Source organism: Mugil cephalus, chromosome 23 (genome assembly GCF_022458985.1).
Source record: "Mugil cephalus isolate CIBA_MC_2020 chromosome 23, CIBA_Mcephalus_1.1, whole genome shotgun sequence".
NCBI lineage: Eukaryota > Metazoa > Chordata > Actinopteri > Mugiliformes > Mugilidae > Mugil > Mugil cephalus.
Genome location: NC_061792.1, coordinates 791,002 through 808,891, shown reverse-complemented (window position 1 = coordinate 808,891; position 17,890 = coordinate 791,002). Strand labels below are relative to the sequence as shown.

General features: G+C 36.8%; 1 non-coding gene and 1 pseudogene across 1 annotated transcript; both read left to right on the top strand.

Moving 5' to 3' along the window:
• The first annotated feature begins 17,525 nt into the window (after positions 1-17,525).
• On the top strand, positions 17,526-17,644 carry LOC125002773. Its single transcript, XR_007111826.1, has one exon. It is a non-coding gene; the product is annotated as a 5S ribosomal RNA (ribosomal RNA).
• Positions 17,645-17,745: 101 nt separating this feature from the next.
• On the top strand, positions 17,746-17,854 carry LOC125001905 (annotated as a pseudogene).
• Positions 17,855-17,890: the final 36 nt, after the last annotated feature.

Here is a 17,890-nt window from a genome sequence, read left to right as displayed (position 1 = left end):
CGCATTTAGTCGAACGTGGTCTTTTCGTGGGGGAAAAAAATTACAAAAAAAATTTGACAAACATGCTCCCAAAACCCTGGGTGTAAAGGTTTTTTTTAAAACCCTCTTCCAAATTTTTTAAAATAAATTTAATTTTTGTGTATCTGTAGTTTAAAATCATGTGCGGCTGATTTTTTAATGTTTTTTCCCTTAAAGGGTACTAAGGGGCTAGCGGGAAAACCTATTAAAAAACCGCTACTTGTGGCTTTATACACAATGTTTTGAAAGGGTATTTTGTAAATTAGTTCTTTTTTTTGCGTTTCTTTGGGGGAAATACAGCAAACCCCAACGTCTGAGTTGGTGGGCCCGTTTTTGATGTTGCGAACTGGTACAGGTTAAATGGGTTTTACAACTAAACTATAGTCGAAGAGCCACCCTTCTTTTTTAATTGTTTATGCTCTTTTTGCGGACTTTTTTATGAGACATTTTTAAAAAAGAGTGATCTATGAAAAAAAAAAAAAGGCCCCCATTTTGTTGTCATTAGAGTACTGAATCCCCCTTAAATTCTTAAATTAGGGGATAAGGCAGGACTTTTTTACGTTTTTCCCCTGTGGAAAAAATAAAGGGGGTTTTTTACAGACAATGAAAAATGATTAAAAAAAACCCAAAAAACCAAAAGGAAAGAAAAATATTTAAAAAGTAAAATATTTTAAAGGTAAAAAAAATAATTCCCATCTTACTTTTTATTACTAAAAATGATACATTTGGGTGAAGAGGGGTTTAGGGGTTTGATTTTGGTTGCTCATCCCAAAAAATCTGAGAATATATTATCATATAAATAGTACCTGGACGGCAGTGTTATAGATCTCACTATGTGACACTCCGTTTAAAAGGTGTTAATGAAAATTTTGATCGAGGAACCTAAATGAAAACACAACCAGAGTGAGAAAAAAGAAAATGATCACGGGAAAACAGAAAAAAATTTTGGAAAATCTTTCCCCCACACTTCTTTTCCCTTTGCGCACTCCTCAAAAAAATTTACATAGAAGGGTCCCATAGAATTTTTTTCCTTCAGGGATGTCTTTAAAATTTTCTGTCCTTTAAAGATTTCATCAAATCTTTTTTTTGGCCATGAGGGCTTTGGAATTTTTCCCCTTTGATCTTACTAAAAGTTTGTTTTTTACAAGCCTCTGTGGATCTTTTAAAATTTTTTGTGTTTCTCGATTTACAAATTGACGGCAAGCAAGACAACGAACACACTTGAATAGAGTTTGGTTCTTTGTTTTTTCGGCCAAAGTTTTACAAAACATTTCCCAAATTAACAAGTTTCAAGGGCAACCAACAAAACAGCAAAAGAGCTGAATATCTCAGTAGTGAGCACTCGGGGGAAATTGCCTGAAAGTGCATTTTTTTCCTCGGGAGAGGGGGCTTTGAATTTGTTTTCCAATTTTCATAAAGGTAAGGGTTTAACATTTACTTCATCAAAATACATGCAATGTTTCATTTTGACCACTTATTTATATTTGTTTTAGTGATTTTTGGGACTTTGGGTTAGGGCCAAAACCAACCGGGAAACCCCGGGCCTGTAAGCCTTTCTTTTTCATCGGGGAAAAGGAACATTTTTCCCATCATAAAAAACATGCAATATTGTTTTTGGGACCACTTATATGTACCGTTTTTGTGACAGACCCCTTTCCCAAAATCGAAAGACCCCCCGTTTTGCTTGTCTGGGCTTGTTTTTGTTTAAAAAGTTAACAGGAATCTACGGCCCCCCCCCCAAGGTTTGTTTAAAAAAAAACTTTCAAAAGTTTAAAAGGCAAAGATTTTTATGCCACATAAATCAAAGGAAAACTTTTATGACTTCTTCATCAAAGGAAAAAAATTTGAGGCGTCATAAAAGGGAAAGTCCCCCATGACATCATGCCCTGTTTCATCCATCGTTTCTTTTGGGGTTTGTGCGTGAGCGGGCAGGGAAAATTTTACGTAGGGATGTAAACTTTTCTCCTTCTGCGCGCATGTAGTGCACGTGCGTCTTTTAAGTGCCCCGAAAACAATACACAAAAATTAGACCAACATGCCCCCTTAACTGTGTGTAAAGGTTTTTTTTTGCCTCTTAAAAATGTTTTAATCAATTGTTTGTTTTTCACGGGTATTTTTAATCTTTGTGGGTGATTTTTTTATCGTTTTTCCCCTTCTGAGGTACAAAAGGGTCTAGTTTGGAAACCCTATTAAACAGCGCTACTTGTGGCTTTACTACACTTTGTGTAAGTTTTATGAAAAATTATTTCTGTTTTTGCGTTTCTTTCGGGCAAAAACCAGAAAACCCCCAACGTTAAAGTGGTAGCGACGTGTGCTGTCGAGATTTGTTTTTAGAAAATATTGACAAGTGGTTTCCTAACATTGCTTGTTTTTTTGCACCCAATTTGGGCTGTTGTCCACAATTTGAATGACGCCGAAAAAAAACCCGAGGCCGTGGAGATAACGTGGTCTTTTAGTTTTTTTTTAAACGGGGGGGGGGGGAGGGGGGAAGCTAATTTAGGGGCTAATTTAAAGTGCAAACGCCCAATTCAATGGTCAAAATGTGTCTGTATGTATGTTAGTTTTTTTTATTTTTTTTTAAAACCTTTGTTTACCTAGGCAAGAAATTTAAAGAACGTTTTCCCAGCTGTAGTTGTGTTGTCTTTTTTTATTGCGTAATTTTTCTGTTTGTTTTGGGAAAAAAGGCTAACCCCGGTTTAAAGGGAGAATAAAGGTTTTACGGGAAAAGAAAAAATGATAAAACAAAACCAAAAAACCAAAAGGAGAGAAACTATAAAAAAGTAAATTTTTTAAAAAGGTAAAAAAAATTAATTACATCTATACTATTTTTTAATTAATATGATACATTTGGGTAGAAAAAGTGGTAGGGGTGTTTTTGGGGTTGTTTCATCCCAAAAAATTAAACGACTTTTTTATTCAAAATCAATAGTACCAGGGGGACGGCATTTGTTATAGATCTCACTATGGACACTCAAGTTTGGGAAAAGGTTTTTAATAAAAAATTTGATCGGGGAACCTAAATGAAAACACAACCAGAGTGAGAAAAAAAAAGGAAAATTATCACAAAAAAACCCAAAAAGAAATTTGGAAAATTTTTCCCCACACTCTCTTTTCCTAGCGCCTCCCCCAAAAAATTTTCATAAAATGGGGCCATAGAATTTTTTCCCTTTCAGGGTTGTAATAAAATTTCGGGCCCTTTGATGATTTCATAAAAATCTTTTCCGGGGGCCAAATGATGGCATAAAAATTCTTTCCCTTTTGTTCTTACTGTAAGTTTGTTTTTTTACAACCCTCTGTGGATTGCCCATTTTTTTGTGCTTGTCAGATTTTACAAATTGACTGCAAGCAAAAAACAAAAACCACTTGAATAGAGCAGGGTTCATTGATTTTCTTTCCAATTTTTTCAAGACTTTTCCCCGGAAAAAAAAGCTTCAATGGAAACCCAAACCCAAAACGCAAAAGAGCTAAATTTATTCAGTGGGGAGCACTCGGGGAAAAATTCCCGGGAAAGTGAAAATCTTTCCTCGAGAGGGCGGCTTTTGAATTTGTTACCTTTTTCTTTCAGGAGAAAATGGTAATTTTACATCATAAAAATACTGCAATGATCTTTTTGGGCCACTTTTTTTATACTGTTTTAGTGATTTTTGGGAACATTGCTTACGGCGATACCCAACCCTGAAACACGCCAGGTCCGGTAACCCTTTTCATTTTCTTCGGGACACGGAACATTTCCATCTTCATAATACATGCAATATTGTTTTTTGACCACTTTTTTTGTCCGTTTTTTGTGACTGCCCACCATACCCCCTCGAAAGGACGCCGGGTTTGCTTGTCTCGCTTTGCTTTCAGTTTGAAATTTCAAAACAGTTTTCTAGGGAAACCCCACCTGGGGTTTGTATAAAAAAAAACTTTAAATTTAAAGATCAAAGGAAAAGATTCTATGCCATCATGTAAAAGGGAAAAACATTTCTTTGCTTCATCATAAAAGGAAAAAAATTGTGGACGTCATAAAAAGGGAAAGAACCCCTTGAATCATCGCCTTTTATCCTCGTTTTTTTGGTTTGTGGTGAGCATGCACGGAAAATACGTTTGGATGTCCTTTTATCCATGTGCGCGCATTTGTCGGCCCGTGGTCTGAAAGTGCGCGAAAAAAAATTAAAACAAAAATAGCCCAAAACAGGCTCCCTTAATGTGTGTAAAGGTTTGTTTAACCCTTTAATCCACTTTTTTTTAATAAATTTTTTTGGTTTTCCGTTTTGTTTAATCTTGTGCGGCTGATTTTTTAAATTCGTTTTTCCCCTTGAGGTACTTAAGGGGTTTGTAAAAACCCTTTTAAAACGCGTACTTGGGGTTTTAACAATAATTTTGATTTTAATTTTGGTTTTTTTTTTAATTTCTGTTTTGCGTTTCTTTGGGGGTTTTTCAAAAACCCCAAAGTAGAGTTGGGCCTTTATTTTCCCCCCAACTTAAACCTTTAAACCTTTACAACTTACTCCCAAATATCAAAAACCCACCCCCTTTTTAAAATTTAAAATTTTTTAAATCCCCAAAAATCTCTTTTTATAACAATAAAAATACAAATGGAAAATAAAAAAACCCCATTTTTAAAATTTAAAATTTACTAAACCCAACTTAATCTTAAAATTAAAAATAACAGGACAAATTTTCCCCCCAATTCCCCTTGGAAAATAAATTTTAACAACCAAAAAAAAAAACCCCCCCAAAAAAAAACCCCAAAAAAAATATAAAATAAATAGAAAAATTCCAAAAATTTAATTTAAAATCCCACTTTTTTTCTATAGAACTTTTAAAAAAAATTTTTTAATTTTTTTATAAAACTCCCCCACTTATTTAACCCCTTATCAATAAATACCCATCCCCCCCCTTTAAATCCCCCTTTTACCCCCCCCTTAAATTTAAAAAAAACCCCCTTTACCAAAACCAAAAAACCCCCCAACCAATAAAAAAAAAATCAAAAAAAAAAAAAAAATTTTTCCCACTTCTCTTCCTCCACTCCCCCCCCAAAAAAAAATTTTCCCCCATTTTTTTCCCCCCAAAAATTTTTGGGAGGGTAAAAATTCGTTTTGTGTTTTTCTTTTTTTTCCCCCATTTCCATAAAATCTTTGCCTTTAATCTTCCCCCAAAATTTTTTTTCCCCTCCCCCCCCCAACCATTCTTTTTCCCTTTCAAAGTTACAAAAAAAACCAACCAAAAAAAACCCCCCCTTAAAACCCTTCCCCCCATTAATTTTCCCCAAAAAAGGGTTTTCCCCAAAACTTTCCCCCAAAAACCCCCCCCCTTTTAACCCAACAAAACCCCCAAAAAATTCTAAAAAATCCCCATAAACCCCCCCCCCGGGGAAATTTGCCTAAAAAATCCCCTCAAAAACCCCTTTAAATATTTTCCCAAATTTTCCCCAAAACCCCCATTTCCCCTTTACCCCTTCAAAAAACAGAATATATTTTACCCCCCCTTTTTAAACCCCAAAAACACCCCTTCCCCAAAAAAAACCCCTAACACCCCCCCCCCGTAAGCCTTTCCCCCTTTTCATCAAAACCCTTCCCTTTCCTTCCCTTAAAATCAAAAAAGATTTTGACCACTTTTGTTAAGTTTTGTGGCCCACCCCCCCAAAAACCCCCCCCCCAAACCCCTTTTTTTCCCTCCCCCCCCCAAAATTTAACCCCCCCAAACCAATCCCCACCCCCCCCATTTAAAAAACCTTTTCAAAAAAATCAAAGGGGAAAAGATTCTTCCCCCAACCAAAGGAAAACTTTTCTGAAAAATTAAATCAAAGGAAACTTTTGAGTTAAAAAGGAAAGGAAAATCCCTCACGCCTTTCATCATTTTTTCTTTTTGGCATACAATACCTAAGTAGGAGCCCCCACCCCCCGGCCCCCCAATGTAGTGAGGCCCCGCCCCCTGTGTGCGGGGGAAAAACAATCAAAAAAATTTAGCCCAAACATGTTTCCCATAATGTGTTTTAAACGTTTGTTTAAGCCCTCATCCAAAATTGATAAAAAATTTATGTTTGTGTCCCGTGTTTTTTAAATTTCCTTGGCCCTGATTCTTTACGTATTTCCTTGAGGAAATTAATTTTCTAGGGGAAAACCTATTAACAGCGCAAACTTGTGGCTTTACTACACAATGATGTAAGTATTTGAAAATTTAGTTTTTTTTTTGCGTTTCTTTGGGCTTTACAGAAAACCCCCAACGTTGAAGGGGAGCCGCGTGTGTGTCGAGTTTTGTCATTAGAAATATTACAATTTGGTTTTTCCTAACATTGCTTGTATTTTTGCATAAAATTTTGCTTTTGGTCCACAATTTGAACTGACGCCGAAATAAAACGGGGCCCAGGGGAGAAAAACCGGGGTGTTAGTTAAGGGGGAGGGGGGGAGCAAAATTTACGGGGCTAATTTTAACGGAAAAGTCCAATTTCAATGTTTTCAAATTTGTGTCTGTATGTATGTTAGTTTTTTATTTTTTTTTTTAACCTTTTTTTTCCCTTTGGCAAGCAATTAAGAACTTTTTAAAGGATGTAGTTGTGTTGTCATTTTTTTGCTTTTAAGTTTTCTTTTTTGTTTTGGGGAACAGGCTAACCGGTTAAGCACGTTGTGTTGCTGGGGAACTGGTACAGCGTTAAATAGTTTTTCAATAAAAACTTTTCCCGAAGGTCAACCTTAAATATTTGGGGTGTTTATGCTCTAATGCGGGGACTTTTTATGAGACGTAAAAAAAGAGTGACCCTTTTGAAAAAAAAAAAAGACCCCAGTTAGTTGTTTTTGATGTGGGGGAATTTCACTTGAATTTAAATTTAGAGTAAGGCGGGACTTTTTTACGTTTTCCCCCGTGGAGAAATAAAGGGTTTTTACAAAACAATGCAAAAATGATAAAAAAAAAACCAAAACCAAAGGAGAAAAAACTATAAAAAAAGTAAATATTTTAAAAGGTAAAAAAAATAATTAAAACTTCTCCCTATTTTTTACAAATTACTGATACAGTTGGTAAAAAGAGTGGTAGTGGTGTTTTTGGGTTGCTCATCCCCAAAATCGGGAGACTTTAATTTCATATAAATTTAGTCCCCATCGGACGGCAGTGTTATAGATCCCCACTATGTGACACTCAAGATTAAAAAGGGTGTTAAGGGAAAACCCCTTTGATCGGGGAAACCCTTAAATGAAAACAAAACCCAGAGTGGAAAAAAGAAAATGTTCACGGGAAAACAGAAAAAATTTGGGAAAAAACTTTCCCCTAAATTTCTCTTCCGAGCGCACCCCTCACAAAATTTACATGGGAATGTACCATAGAATTTTTTTCCTTCATGATGTAAAGGGGAATTTGTCCTTTCATCAAATTTTTTTCCTTTGGCCATGATGGCATAAAATTCTTTGCCTTTGATTTTTAAATGAAAGTTTGTTTTATCCAAACCCCTCTGGGGATCTGTAATTTTTTTGTGTTTGTCAGAGTTACAAATTTCCCAAGCGGGAAAAGGAACACATTTAAATAGGAGGCCCCGGGAAATTGGGTTTTTTCGAAAAATTTTTTACAAGACTTTTTTTTTTTTCCCCGAATAACAAGCTTTCAATGGAAAACCAACCCAAAAAAAAGAAAAAAGAGCGGAATATCTCAGTGGGGAGCACTCTGGGAAATTGCCGAAAGTGCAATCTTTCCTCAGAGAGGGCGGTTTTTGTTTTTTGTTACCTTTTTTCATCGGAGACATGGTAACATTTAAATCACAAAATACAGGGCAATGATCATTTTGACCATTATTTTAAAATGCTTTAGTGTTTTTTGGGACATTGCTTACCCCTACCAACCTGAACACGCCCAGGTCCGGAAAAGCCTTTCATTTTAATCAGGGGACAAGGAAAAAATTTCCATCATCTTTAATTTCCATCCCAAAATTATTGATTTTGCCCCACTTATTTTGTCCCGCTTTTGTGACTGGAAAACCATCCCAACCCGAAAGAGGGCCCGTGTTTGCTTGTCTCGCTTCCCTTTCAGTTTAAAAGTCTAACAGAATCTCCCGGCCCCCCTTTGGTTTGTATAAAACAAATTTTTCAAAAGATCAAAGGAAAAAGATTCTAGGGCCTTCATGATCAAAGGATATCTTTTTCTTACATCATCATCAAAGGAAAAAATTGAGGACATCATCAAAGGAAAGACATCCCATGACGTCATGCCCTGTTTCATCCATCGTTTCTTTTGTATGTGGGGGGATTGCACGGAACTACGTAGGGTTGTAAAGTTACTCCATGTGGCGCATGTGTCGCCGTGCGTCTGTCCGGTGCCGGGGAAAAAACCAATCCCCCACAAAAAAATTAGACCAACTGCTCCCAAAAACTGTGTGAAAAGGTTTTGTTTAAGCCTCATCCACATTGTAAATCAATATTTTTTGTGTCATGTGTAGTTTAATCATGTGGGGCTGATTCTTTATCGTTTTCCCTGGGAGGTACAAAATTTTGGTCTGGGCTGGAATTTTAAACCCCAGCGCTACTTGGGGCTTTATAAAATGATGAAAGGTATTATGAAAATTTTGTTTTTTTTTTGCATTTTTTTGGGGGAATACAGAAAACCCCCAAACGTTGAAGTGGTAGCCGACGTGTGCTGTCGAGATTTTCATTAAAAATTTATTGACAAAGGTTTCCTAACATTCCCTTGTATTTTGCATAAATTTTTGTGTTGTCCCCCTTTTAAAAAGGGACGCAAAATTTAAAACGAGGCCAGTGGAGAAAAGGGTGGTCGTTAAAGGCTTTCGGTGGAGTGGGGAGCTAACTTCGGGGCTAATTTTAAGTGAAAACGCCCAATTTCAATGTGTCAGAAGTGTCTGTATGTATGTTAGTATTTTTTTTTTATTTAACCTTTTTTTTCCCTAGGAAAGAAATTTAAAGAACAGTTTTCCCGGATGTGTTGTGTTGTCATTTTTTTGCTGTAAGTTTTCTGTTTGTTTTGGGGAAAGGCAAAAGGGTTTAGCACGTTGTGATGCTGCGAACTGGTACGCTTTAAAATTTTGGTTTCCCCCAACTAAAACCCCAATACCCAAAGAAAAAACCCCTTAACATTTTTGAGTGTTTATGCTCTAATGCGGGATTTTTTATGGGGACATGTATAAAAGAGTGTTTTCTATAAAAATAAAAAAGACCCCATTTAATTGTCATTAGATGTACTGAATCACTTGAATTTAATTAGGGGAAAAGGCAGGATTTTTTTACGTTATTCCACGTGGAAAAAATAAAGGTTTTACAGCCCAATGCAAAATGTTTAAAAAAAACCCAAAAAACCAAAGGGAGAAAACTAAAATAAAAAGTAAATAGGGTTAAAGGTACAAAAAAAAAATTAATTACTACTTTTTATTCAAATTTACGGGTTCTTTTTGGTAAAAGGGAGTGGTAGTGGTGATTTTGGTTGTTTCATCCCTTTCGGGACGCATATTTTAAATTCAAACCCACATAAAAACGGTTTTTGGCAGGAAAGATCCCCACTTTTGTGAAATTAAGTTTGGGGAAATTTTGTTAAAGGGGAAAAACTTTGATCGAGGAACCTAAATGAAAACCCCAAACAGAGTGAGAAAAAAGAAAATGATAAAGAAAAAGAAAAAATTTTGGGAAAATTTCTTTCCCACATTTCTTCTAGCGCACTCCTCAAAAAATTTTTACATAAAAGGTGCCTTTGAATGTTTTCCTTCATGATGCCCTGCGCCTTTCTTTTAAAATTTTTCCCCGGGGGCCATAAAGGCTAGAATCTTTCCCTTTGATTTTTACTGAAAGTTTGTTTTTTTAAAACCCCGGGATTGTACTTTTCTTTAGTGTTGGGTCAGAGTTAAAAAATTGCCCTGCAAGCAAGACAAGGAACACAGTTGAATAGAGCGGGTTTTCATTGATTTTCGCCCAAAATTTTTTTACAAAACATTTCCCGAATAAAAAGGGCATCAATGGAAAACCAACAAAACAGCAAAAGGTGAATATCTCGTGGGGCACCGGGGAAAATTTGCCTGAAAGTGCAATCTTTCCTAAGGGGAGGGGGCTTTGAATTTGTTACCATTTTCATCGGGGAGGCCCTGGAAAACTTTTAGTTTAAAATCACCCCTACATGAAATGATCTTTTTTGACCACTTATTTTTTCCTGTTTTAGTGAGTTTGACTTTTGCTTACGGCCATCCCACCTGAAACCCCCAGGTCCTGAAAAGCCTTTCATTTTCATAAAGGGGACACGGGAAACTTTTCCCAAACATCATAATCCCTGCATTTTGTTTTTGACCATTATATGTACCGCTTTTTTGGACGGGACACCATACCACCTTAAAGGGCCCCCCCGTGTTTGCTTGTCTCGCTTGCCCCATTTTGAAATTTCAAAACAAAATTAGGGGCCCCACCTGGTTTGAAATAAAACAAATTTCGAAAAGATAAAAGGCAAAGTTCTATGCCATAGATCAAAGGAAAACTTTCTGCCCTCATCATAAAAGGAAAAAAATTTGGGGGCATCATCAAAAAAAAAAACCCCCAGGACGTCTTCGCCCTTTTTCACCCAATCTTTTCTTTTTTTATGTGCGTGAGCATGCAGGGAAAACTACGTATGGATTTTAACGTTACTCCATGTGCGCGCATTTTGTCGCACGTGCGTTTTTTTTTAATTTTGGGCCCGGGGGGGAAAACAATACACAAAAAATTAGACCAACATGCCCCCCAAACTGGTTAAAGGTTTTTTTTAAACCTAAACCCAAATTTTAAATAATAAAAATGTTTGTGCACTTTATTTAAAAAAATTTCCTTATTTTAAATCAAAAACCCTTTTTTAAAACAAATTTCTATTTTTAACCTTTTAAACACGCTTTTTCCCCTTTAAAAACTACAAAAAAAATTAATTAAAAAAATATTTAAATTAAAATTATTTTTTTTTTTTTTTTTTTTTTTTCCCCCCCCCCCCCCCCCCCCCTACCCCCCCCCCAATTTTTCCCGGGGGGGGGGGGGGGGGGGGTGGTAGCTAAACGGTGCTGTCGGTTTTGGTCATTAAAAAATTTATTGACAAGGGGGTTTTCCCTAACATTGCTTGAAATTTTCCCTTCAATTTGCTGTTGTCCAAATTTGAATGACCCCGAAAAAAACGAGGCCAGTGGGATAACGTGGGTTTAGCATACGGTGGGGGGGGAAAGTTTAACTTAGGGGGTTTAAATTTTTCGTGCAACGGCCAATTTAAAGTGTAAAGAATGTGTCTGTATGTCTTTTTGTTTTTTTATTTTTTTTTAAACCCTTTTGTTTTCCTAGGAAGAAATTAAAAAACAGTTTTACCAGCTGTAGTTGTGTTGTCTTTTTTTATTGCTGTAAATTTTTGTTTTTTTCTTGGGAACAGGCAAACCGGGGGTTTGCACGTTGTGATGCTGCGAACGGGTACAGGTTAAATAGTTGAAACAACTACAAACTTAGCCGAAGAAAAAACCCCTTAACATTTTGAGTGTTTATGCTTAATGTGGCCCTTTTTATGGCATGTAAAAAAAGGAGTATCAAATGAAAAAAAAAGCCCAGTTATTTGGGCTTTAGGGGTACTAAAATCACTTGAATCTTAAATTTAGAGAAAAGGGGCGGGAAATATTTTACTTTTATTCCCCGTTGAGAAATAAAGGGTTTTTTCAGACAATGAAAAATTTGATAAAAAAAAACCAAAAACCAAAAAGGAGAGAAACTATAAAAAAAAGTAAAATATTTTAAAAGGGTTTAAAAAAATTTTAATTTACATCTATACTATTTTTTAAATAATACTGAAACTTTGGGTAGAAGAGTGGTAGGGGTGATTTTGGTTGCTCATGAAAATTCTGACGCCCTATTTTATCATTTTTAAATAAGTACCATGGGGACGGCATTTGGTTATAGATCTCACTATGTAAACATCAAGATTGAAAGGTGTTAATGAAAATTTTGATCGGGGAAACCTTTAAAGGGAAAAAACCCCCAACCAGAGTGAGAAAAAAGGAAAAGGGGTCACAGAAAAACAGAAAAAATTTTTGGAAAAATGTTTCCCACCCCCTCTCTTTCCACGCACTCCCCAACAAAATTTACTTTGGGAAATGTGCCATAGAATTTTTTCCTTCATGATGTCATAATTTTTGCCCTTTCATCAAATTTTTTCCCTTTGGGCCCGGGATGGCATAAAATTCTTTCCCTTTGTTTACTGAAAGTTTGTTTTTAAAGCCTCTGTGGATCTGTTTTTTTTCTTTAGTGCTTGCCCGAGTTAAAAATTTAAATGCAAGCAAGAAAAGGGAACCCACACTTGAATTGGTGCATGGTTAATTGATTTTGCCCAAAATTTTTTACAAAACTTTTCCCAAATTAAAAAACCTCAATGGAACCCCAACAAAACAGAAAAAGGCTGAATTCTCAGTAGGGAGAAACCGGGGGAAAAAATTTTTGCCTGAAAAGGCAACCTTTCCCCCGGGTTTTTGAATTTGTTCCCATTTTCTTCAGGGACATGGTAACATTTACTCTTTTCAAAATACATGCAATGATCATTTTGACCATTATTTATTGCTTTAGTGATTTTTTTTGACATTGCTTACGGCCATCCCAAACCCTAAACCCCCCAGGTCCTTTTAAGCCCTTTCATTTTTTTCAGGGGCCACGGGAAAACATTTCCTTCATCTTAATACATGCAATATTGATTTTGACCACTTATATGTACCGCTTTTGTGACGGGGACCCCATACCACCTCGTAAGACCCCCGTGTTTGCTTGTCTCGCTTGCTTTCAGTTTAAAGGGTTTTTAACAGAATTAGGGGGACCCCCCTAGGTTTGTATAAAACAAATTTTCAAAAAGATCGGGGGCCCAAAGACCCTATGCCCCCTTAAAAATAAAGGAAAACATTTCATGAATATCATCAAAGGAAAAAAAATTTGAGGAAAACTCAAAGGGGGACACCCCCTGAGTCATCCCCCTGTTTTTTCCATGTTTCTTTTGTATGTGCGTGAGCATGCAGGGAAACTAGGGTATGGATGTAACGTTACCCCCATGGGGGGGGGCCCATGTAGGTTGCCCCGTGCGGCCCCCTGTCCCGTGGGCGGAAAAAAATTTACCAAAAATTTAGCCCAAAAATGTCCCAAAAACGTGTGAAAAAGGTTTTTTTAACCCTCACCCAAATTTGTAAAATTCAATTGTTTGTGTCACGTGAGTTTAATCTTTGTGCGGCTGTTTCTTTATGTATTTCCTTGAGGAAACTTTTTGGTCTAGCGGGAAACCCTATTAACACCCGCAAATTTTTGGCTTTATACACAATGATGTAATTTTTTTATGTAAATTATTTTGTTTTTGCGTTTTTTCGGGAATACAGCAAACCCCAACGTCTGAAGGGGGGAGACCGACGTGTGCTGTGGGGATTTGTCTTTAGAAATTTTGAAAAAGGGGTTTTTCCAAACCATTGCTTGTATTTTGCACCCCAATTTGCGGGTTGCCCATTTAACTGACGCCAAAATAAAACGAGGCCAGTGGAGTAAGTGGTCGTTAGCATAACGGGGGAGTGGGGAGCAAACTAGGGGGCTAATTTAACGTGCTAAACCCCAATTTTCCCATGTGTCAGAATGTGTCTGTTTGTATGTTAGTATTTTTTTTTTTTTTTAACCCCTTTTGTTTCCCTGGGCCCAAGCAATTAAGAACATTTTTAACCAGCTGTATTTGGTGTTGTCATTTTTATTGCTGAAAAGTTTTTCTGTTTGTCTTGGAACAGGCAAACCCGGTTTAGCACGTTGTGATTCTGCGAACGGGTACAGCGTTAAATAGTTGTACAACTAAAAACTTACCCGAAGAGAAAAACCCTTAAATTTTGAGTGTTTTTTGCTTAATGCTGGACTTTTTTGGGGACATGTATAAAAGAGTGATCTATAAAAAATAAAAAAGCCCCCGGGTTAGTTGTAATTAGATTTTACAAAAATTTCACTTGAATCTTGATTTAGAGAAAGGCAGGACTTTTTTACGTTTTCCCCCGGGGAAAAATTTAAAGGGTTTTTTACGAAAATGAAAAATTGTTTAAAAAAAAACCCCCCAAAACCCCAAAGGAGAAAAAACTATATAAAAGTAAATATTTTAAAAGGTACAAAAAAAAATTCATTATACTTTTTAAAATTACTAAAAATTTTTTCATTTGGTAGAAGAGTGGTAGGGGTTTGTTTTTTTGTTGCTCATGCCAAAATCGCGAAAATATTTTATCATATCATTTTTTACCATCGGAGGGGGCAGGGGTTATAAAATTTCACTATGTGACACTAAAGATTGAAAGGGGGGTTAATGAAAACTTTGATCGGGAAACCTAAAAAAAACACAACCAGAGTGAGGAAAAAAAATTGATCACGGGAAAACGAAAAAATTTTGGAAAATTTTCTTTCCCACCTTTTCTTCTAGCCCCAATCCTCCACAAAATTTCCCATAGAATGTGCCATAGAATTTTTTTCCTTCATAAATGTCATAGAATTTGCCCCTTTGATGATTTCACCCAAATTTTTTTCCCCCGGGGCCATGATGGCTTGATCTTTCCCTTTTGATTTATAAAAAGTTTGTTTTATAACAGCCTTGTGGATCTGTACATTCTTTAGTGCTTTCAGGTTACAAATTGACTGCAAGAAAGGGACAACGAACCCCATTTGGGAATGGGCCCTGGTTCATTGTTTTTCGTAAAAAAGTTTTAAAAAAACCATTTCCGAATAAAAAAGCTTTCAATGGAAACAACAAAACAGAAAAAAGAGCTAAATATCTCAGTAGGGTGGCCTCTGGGAAATTCCCTGAAGTGCAACTTTTTCCTCAGAGAGGGCGGTTTTTGGGAATTTGTTTTTTTTTCATCAGGAGTCATGGTAAATTTACTCATCCAAAATACTCCCAAATGATCTTTTTAAACCACTTTTTATACTGCTTTGTGTGTTTGACATTGCTTCCCGGCCATACAAACCCCCCCCCACGCCCAGGCCCGTAGCCTTTCATTTTTCATAGGGGACACGGGGGGGGAAAACTTTTCCCCTTAAACAAAATTTAAGGGAATATCGTTTTGGGGCCCCAATTATATGTACCGCTTTTTGGGGACTGACCCCAAACCCCCTTTTTGGGGGGTGTTTGTTTTTTTGGCTTGCTTTTTCATTTTGAAAGTCTAACAAAAATCTACGGACCCACCTAGGTTTGTATAAAAAAAATTTTTCAAAAAAGATCAAAGGAAAAGATTTTATCCCCTTCATAAATCAAAGGAAAACATTTAAAGGGGACATCATCACCCAAAGGAAAACAATTGAGGACTCATCAAAGGAAGCCCATCCCATGACACCCGCCCTTTTTCCCACCATCGTTTCTTTTGTATGTGCGTGGGGGCATGCAGGGGAAAACTACGTATGGATGTAATTTTCTCCTTGTGCCCCGCATGTAGTGCACGTGCGTTGAAACGTGCGCAAAAAAACAATACACAAAAATTAGCCCAAAATTTGCTCCCAAAAACTGTGTGAAAAGGGTTTTGGTTTTTTTAAGGGCCTCATCCACTTTGAAATAATCAAATTTTGGTCCCAGTGTAGTTTAATCATGTGCGGTGATTTTTAAATGGTTTTTCCCCTCTGAGGTTTACATAATGGTCTAGCTGGAACCTATTAAACAGCGCTATTTTTGGTTTTTAATACACAATGTGTAAGTATTATGTAAATTATTTTCTGTTTTTGCGTTTTTTTCGGGAAAATACGCCCCCCGGGTTGAAGGGGGTCCCCCCGCCTTGGGCTGTAGGTTTTGGCTTAGAAATATTGACAAGTGGTTTCCTAACAGGGGCTTGTTTTTGCTTCAATTTGCTGTTGTCCAAAATTTTTTAAAACTGACGCCGAAAAAAAAACGAGGCCAGTGGAGAAAAAGGGGGTTTCTTGCATGGGGTGGAGGGGGGGAGCTAACTAGGGGGCAATTTTAACTGCAAACGCCCAATTTCAATTTTTTCAGAATGTGTCTGATGAAAGTTAGTATTTTATTTTTTTTTTAACCCTTTTGTTTACCTAGGCAAGCAATTAAGAACGGGTTTTACCGGATGTATTTTGTTTTTGTCTTTTTTTTGCTTTTATTTTTCCCGTTTTTTTTTGGAACAGGCTAACCGGTTTAGCACGTTGTGATGCTGCCAACTGGTACAGCGTTAAATAGTTGTACAACTACAACTATAGCCAAAGAGTCAACCTTAACATATTTGAGTGTTTATGCTCTAATGCTGGACTTTTTATGAGACATGTATAAAAGAGTGATCTATGAAAATAAAAAAGACCCCAGTTAGTTGTCATTAGATGTACTGAATCACTTGAATCTTGAATTAGAGATAAGGCAGGACTATTTTACGTTATTCCCCGTGGAGAAATGAAGGTTTTACAGACAATGCAAAATGATAAAACAAACCAAAACCAAAGGAGAGAAACTATATAGAAATAAATATGTTAAAGGTACAAAAATAATTACATCTACTACTATTTATTACTAATACTGATACAGTTGGTAGAAGAGTGGTAGTGGTGATTTTGGTTGCTCATGCCAAAATCTGACGACATATATTATCATATCAATAGTACCATTGGACGGCAGTGTTATAGATCTCACTATGTGACACTCAAGATTGAAAGGTGTTAATGAAAACTTTGATCGAGGAACCTCAATGAAAACACAACCAGAGTGAGAGAAAAGAAAATGATCACAGAAAACAGAAGAAATTTGGAAAATCTTTCCCACACTCTCTCTTCCTATCGCACTCCTCACAAAATTTACATAGAATGTGCCATAGAATGTTTTCCTTCATGATGTCATAGAATTCTGTCCTTTCATCAAATCTTTTCCTTTGGCCATGATGGCATAGAATCTTTGCCTTTGATCTTACTGAAAGTTTGTTTTATACAAGCCTCTGTGGATCTGTACATTCTTTAGTGCTTCTCAGAGTTACAAATTGACTGCAAGCAAGACAAGGAACACACTTGAATAGAGCATGGTTCATTGATTTTCGTCCAAAGTTTTACAAAACATTTCCCGAATAACAAGCATCAATGGCAACCAACAAAACAGCAAAAGGCTGAATATCTCAGTAGGGAGCAGTCTGGGAAATTGCCTGAAAGTGCAATCTTTCCTCAGAGAGGGCTACTTTGAATTTGTTACCAAATGCTGTAAAAAACATTTAGAAAGTCTGCGTCAAAGTCAACAAGAGCCGTCCGGCAATTTTCAGACGGGCAAAAGTTGAAAATGATATGCTGAAATTGACATGCTGAAACAGCTGCAACGTCCGCATAGGTGATGATGATTGGCTAAGGTGCAGTAGGCCTTTCACGATAAGCCATTATCAGGCAGTGTTCAGTTTAAACACAAATCACACCCAAACCCTGGTTGGACCGGGTCACCTTGTTTTTCTCTCTGATTCATATCTACCTGTTACATTCTGACTCTACTTCCTGGCAGACTGTATCATTGTAGAAGCTTCAGCTCAAAAACAAAAATACATGCAATGATGATTTTGACCACTTATATATACTGCGTTTGTGAAAGTTAAAGTTGCTTACGGCCATACCACCCTGAACACGCCTGATCTCGTTTGATCTCGGAAGCCAAGCAGTGTCGGGCCTGGTTAGTACTTGGCTGGGAGACCGCCTGGGAATACCAGGTGCTGTAAGCTTTTCATTTTCATCAGGAGACATGGTAACATTTATATCATCAAAATACATGAAATGATCATTTTGACCACTTATATATGCTGCTTTCGTGATGTTTGACATTGCTTACGGCCATACCAACCTGAACACGCCCGATCTCGGAAGCTAAGCACGGTCGGGCCTGGTTAGTACTTGGATGGGAAACCACCTGGGAATACCAGGTGCTGTAAGCTTTTCATTTTCATCAGGAGACATGGTAACATTTACAT